We start from the raw sequence: 6,006 nt of genomic DNA on the forward strand, positions 1-6,006 counted from the left end.
TCAGATTTTACATGTGGTCCTAATTCTCTTCTGTATTTGTGTAACCTTGAAAGCACTATACAAAATAAATGTATTAGTCGTTACTTGTTACTACAAAATAAAATCAGAAGAAATTTGTTAGACTGCAAGAAGCCAGGTTTGGCAAAACACTGCTCCTAGATTCGAGTTGATGACATAATACCTGTTTGTTGTCAACTGACAAGCACCAAAACTAGAAAAGAGGAGGAAGAGTAAGAAGCCTTGCATGTCCAGGGTTGTCACATTAGAATTAATGATGACTGCTACTGTTACAAAGGACCCAAATGCAGACATATACAGGAGGCAGGATCGGGGGAAACAAAAGTGAGCTTTAATTTAACAAGCTTAAAAAAATTACAAAAACCAAGAGAACAAGAAAACCAAAACGAGTCACTGGGACAAAAACAAAAGGCTAAAACAAAGTGCAAACCAAAGTAAAGTTCAAATCAAAAGAGAAACAAGAAACCAAAACCAGAAACATCCCAAAATAGGAGACACGAGGAGACACTGGAGCCGAATGCCAGGTGGCAACACGGGAAAGGCAGACCAGGACAGAGTAACAGGGAAACATCACGGAACGAACTGACGAACACATGAGGGAGAACAAGGACTATATACACAGAGACACTGACAAGGGGATGAGGAGTGAGGAGGGAAGAGGACATGTGAGGTAACGAACGGAAAAACACTGAGAGGGGGAAAACACACAGGAGGAACAGAAAAAAGCAAAAATGGACACACAAGGGCATAGTTTCAAAATAAAACAGGAAATAAAACAATAAAACCCAGGATCATGCGGCTACCATCATCAGTGTTTGGGCATAACAAGTAACAAGTAATAGATGTTTGTCTTGTCTTGTTATTTTAGGCAACCATTAAAGAAGGTATACGTCTATTGTGTTTCAGATGTCTTAGCCTACCATTAAAAATATTTATGCCCATCTCATAATACTCCCGACTTTGATCTTTTGTCTGCCTGCTGATCACTGTGCCCAAGATCATTCCTTTATTTAACGAGATGTATGTAATATATTGCATTTAGAAAGTTGTGAGGGAACTTCTCCTTGTTGAGGTAGAGAGTTGCTAATTCTCTGGAGAATTATAGATTCAGTGTGATGAATCAGATCTCTTTAATACATGCAGCATGAAGAGAAGACCCGAAGTGTTCTCTCTTCTCGCTTGTGTGTCATGGAACCAGCTGGGTCTGTGTATTCTAGTCACACCACAGATAAGAACCCCTAAGGTTTCTTCAGCAATTATATCAAATATTTTTTTTCAAACTTTTATCAATACCTGGGGGTCTATGCATGATTAGTAGAGTCACTGGTTTATGGTCGAGGTTCCCTTTTACAAAAGTATATTGTCGTTCCGCATCCGTTATCTGTTAAGAGAGTTGGACAGTTAGTTTGTTTGACATTAATATTGCTACCCCTCTTGCTTGACTGCGTTTGTATGATGAATATTAGGTGTTTTTAAAGGCAAAGCATTTCAGTTTCTCATGTTCTGTATGGGTCTCCTGCCAAAAAATTCTTTGTTGTTTTTCGCTGTTCATTTTAGTTATACATTTGCTCCTTTTAATGGGGTTTTGCAGTTCATTAACTTTTAAAGTAATCTAGTCTACATCGTGCCCCAACATAAGCATGTTTATGCATTCAAGTACCAACCAGATTCTTTTTTATTTCCCTCTCTAACTGACTCTGATTATCTACTCACGGGTACATCGCAAGCTTTATTTTCCTTGAGTGCAAGAGAGCGTTGAATCTTCTGAGCTTCTCCTAGGGATGTCGATGTTTGCGACCCACCCAGTGGGTGTCTCATCTCATCGGTGTGTGCCAACTGGTGTTGAGCCCTCGGGGGTTTCTACGTCAGCTGTTAAAGTCGCCTTCCTCCACATGTCCTCCGATGCCTCCTTTGCATTGTTGTATGTTGTGGGTCCTTATTTATAAAAGACTCAGAGTTTTGGGGGCACCCAATGTCTGTCCGTTTTCCTTAAGCACCATCCTTTCTTTTCTTCATAATAGTCTTGGTCAAAATAAACTCTTTTTCTGTTGAGGTGTACTTCTTTCTTTCTCCATGCGGTTTTCAGCACCAGCTCCTTGGTTCTGTAGGTGAAGAAGCATGCAGTATACAATTATGGATCTGCACGGGTGGCTTTGATCTTAGTTATCTGTAACAGCATTGTATTTTAAAGCCTTGTCAGCTCTGCTCTGTCAGGGAGCGATAACTCGGACTGGATAAACTTCTCCACAAACTCAAACCCCCCCCACCCCCCCGGTGATCCCAAAGATGTGGAGGTTATTTCTCGAGAGCGTGCTTCTTAATCTATCAGTTTGGACAGGATGCGCTTCTGGTCAACTTCTTCTTAAAAAGTTCCCAAACTCTGCCTTCATGTCTCGCTTAACTGTCTTGCAGAAACAGTCTAGCTCAGGGGTACTCAAATACAAATCTTAAAGGGCCACAAAGATTTTTTTGAAAGACTCAGAGGTCCATGTATTGAGGTCGGTCAGGCCACATGCAATAATACTGTAATATTCAAAACAAAATGTCCTTTTCATTCTAAACAACAAAATACAAACTTAAATAAAATGTAATTCCCATTTTAACATAAATCAAAATACATAGTTGAATATTTCCTCTTTTGGTTTGCCTTCAAACATTGTGTCCATCACTTCAGTCATGCATTATTTTATTTCATTGTGACATAGATGTGACAAGCATCCTGCTTGCAGCTTGATATGACGATTTCAGTGCATTTATTTGTGTTTTGCTTATCTCTGAATTTTGAGGAAATGTCTCTTCAAAATTCCTATGCTTCGTCTCATAATGCCGTTTCAAATTGGAAATCTTCATCACAGCTTCTCCTGGCATATTGTAACGCCACTTGTGGACTGTGGCGCAATGGATCTTGGGTATTCTGTTGTTGTTGGTGTAATTATGGTTCGTGAATGTGTTTGTGAATAAGATGATATGTAAGATGGTTGTGGGTTAATTCACGTCATTTGTTCTTTGATTAAATGATGTTGAGTTTTAACAAGGATGATACAAATTTTGGCACCGTGAGTGAAAGGGTGTTTGCCGGGAGAAACTCCCCGTCCGTTACACTCTTTGCAACATTGAATATAAACGAGGTCGATAACGTTAGCTAAAACTTGTCGAATTGCGCAAAGTGGTATAGTAAGGCGAAGTATTTAAAACTGCTGCAGTGTCAGATGCGTGGAGATTGTCCCGGTTGGAGGCAGAATAATGCAACTTTGAAGATCCTATTTCTGCGAGTTGCCGATTATCACTGTCCACTTTGTCATAAGAGTTTACTTGGAAACACGCCATATTCAATCTCTTACCACCAGCAAAATGTGAATACGCGAAGTGCTCCGAAAACGAAAGTGAAAGTTAAAAGTTGCGCTCTGTCTGTGTATCGTTGGCATGGAGACAAGTCCCGGTATACACGTGCTGACCGAACCAAAACACATAGTGAAGGAATTATAGTTCGGGGGCCACAAACAGGAGGCCGGCGGGCCGGATGCGGCCCGGGGGCCGCCTATTGAGGACCGCTGGTCTAGCTCCTTCCACATGTCTTTGTGTCCTGCCTTTATTTCAGTGTGGATAACGCTAATGCTGGCGTGCAGAGTGCACCTGTCCACGTGCTTGCTAGCTTCACTTGTGTCGGTAGCTTCACCAACATCTCCTGACACCATCTCTTCATTTGCCATCAAGTACTTTATATATGACTGGCCTCACATGGCATCACACATCCTACATTGTTTTTATTTTGCACTGTATCTGCACATTCTGTTCTGAAATGTTGTGCAGCCATGGTGTGTGTTTGATCATCTATCATCATATCTCATCATCATAGCATTGCAGCTCATCAGGGTGCAAGCTTACCTTATTTGAGCTCTGTGCATGGTAGGATAAAACACAAGCTATGTACCTTGGAGTTCAGGCAGCCTCTTCAATTCCTGTGCTTACAGGTAATAGAAAAATTGGGAATTTGTTGAGAAACAGGAAATGCGGGACTAAATGTGCCAATCCATTCCTCGTCAACCACTAACTGTCGCAAAACATTGCACAGTTGGTTTTGATACTGTAACTGTAGCTCTATTAAACATCAGATCTCTGGCAGGAAATCTTTTTTAATACATGTATCATGTACACTGGTATCGGATCTGTGCTAACTGAGACCTAGGTTCTTAGGAGTAATAGAGAATATGGATAAGGTTAATACAACCGACAGTTTTATTTCAGTACAAAACATAAAAATATCACAGTTACAGTGACTCAAAAATATCCCCAAATAAAATAGAGCTCTGTTTAGTTTAAATAAAATAAAAAAAATAAAATTCTCTGGGAAAAGAAATAATTGTCTCTGGATCCAGTCTCTTTCGTTCAGTTCTTGTGGTACCGGTACTGTTCCTGGTGTTGTTGGTCTTATGTTTCTACTGTACACTACCCGGGTAGGTATTAGTGTATGTGTTCACGTGCTTATCTGGAAATTCCTGTCGCGTTCCACGACGATCTGACTGTGAGGACCCTGTAATAGCTGGCCAGTCTACTAACAGAATTCCTCAGAGTTCTCCTGGTGGGCTTGGCTCGCCATCAATCACAACTTCTCTCAGCGGATCCGGGGTCACCAAAAACCAGTCTACACATATTGTGCAGAACAACAAATCAAATTACTTCATCATCCTCAATAAAAAAATTATATCATCCATAACTGAAATAATATCAGATTCAATCAATCAAGATCTTTTTCACTTAACCTTTTAACTTATAGAGATAATCTCCCCATGAATCTACTATTTTGTTAACAGTGTTCCTATCTAAATTATTTATCAGATTTTAAACAGCATTTAATCATGAATTTCTTCACATTCACATTCACAATGAAATTACAGCATTTTAAATGACACATTAACATGTTTTTAACCTTTAAACATTTTTAACAGTGCTTTCATACAAAATGATGAACTCATAAACACAATATATCAATATAATACTCAGTAATGTCCAGCATAACTTCCAAAATACTCCGACTGGTTTTAACTCACATACTACCGCACTTAATGATATTAGTGTGACTAGTTAGCTAGCCGACGGACTTGCTAGCCGACGGTCTTGCTAGCTGACGGCCATGCTAGCCGACAGCTACACCTAAATAATGCCTTCACTCACCGGAGTTTCAAAAGTAGGTCAACAATAAATCCTGATCCGTCAATGTAAGCGAACACGCTCCGTGACGCTGCACCTTCTCTCACAGACTTTTGCTCTCGTTTTAACAGTTTCCTCTGAGCTCTCCGTTTCACCAAGCACATACGTTGGGTTTCTCTCCTTACATTTTTTCTTTCGGGTTTTTCCGTCAGTTTAACGAGCGGAGGATCGGCCCTGACGTCAGTACAGGTGCCGACAGGTTTCAAAACAAACAACTCGCAGGGAGTTAACCCTATAGTGACCAAACACTTTTTAGTGTGTGGGTTACACATGATTTTCTCATCAAACACAATCTTACTTTTTTGTTTTTAACTAGCTTGGTTAGACCAGGATAACAGTGCAGCTGTTCACACTGAATCAAGTCCTCCAAATTTCTCTTTCATAAGTGAAACTAGAATGCATAAAAAAGGAGGAGGTGTTAGTATTTTGTTTAATGAGTTACTCAAATGCAAGCAGATGTTTTATGGAAGTTTTACTTCTTTTGAATATGTTGCTCTTCAGGTAAACTCATCTTCTCGAGCTATATTTCTAAACATCTACAGGCCACCTAAACACTGCACGTATTTCTTTGATGACCTTGTTGAGTTACTGTCTCTTATCTGCACTGACTTTGACTGTGTGTTAATTGTTGGTGACTTTAACTTCCATGTCGACAAGCCTGAGGACAGATGGACTAAAGAACTGTGCTGTGTCCTTGATAACTTTGGACTCACTCAGCATGTGACACAGCCCACACACAACAGGGGCCACATCCTGGACTTAGTTATCTCAAAGGGTCTG

General features: G+C 40.2%; 1 long non-coding RNA gene across 1 annotated transcript; it reads right to left on the reverse strand.

The window, feature by feature from the left end:
* Nucleotides 1-327: 327 nt before the first annotated feature.
* On the reverse strand, nt 328-5,415 carry LOC115585739 (uncharacterized). The gene is made up of 3 exons (XR_003984757.1): nt 5,191-5,415; nt 3,904-4,660; nt 328-2,120 (listed from the first exon to the last, which is right to left on the reverse strand). It is a non-coding gene; the product is annotated as an uncharacterized LOC115585739 (long non-coding RNA).
* Between the last annotated feature and the right edge of the window lie 591 nt (nt 5,416-6,006).

This window comes from Sparus aurata, chromosome 7 (genome assembly GCF_900880675.1).
Source record: "Sparus aurata chromosome 7, fSpaAur1.1, whole genome shotgun sequence".
In the NCBI taxonomy this organism is placed as follows: Eukaryota; Metazoa; Chordata; class Actinopteri; order Spariformes; family Sparidae; genus Sparus; species Sparus aurata.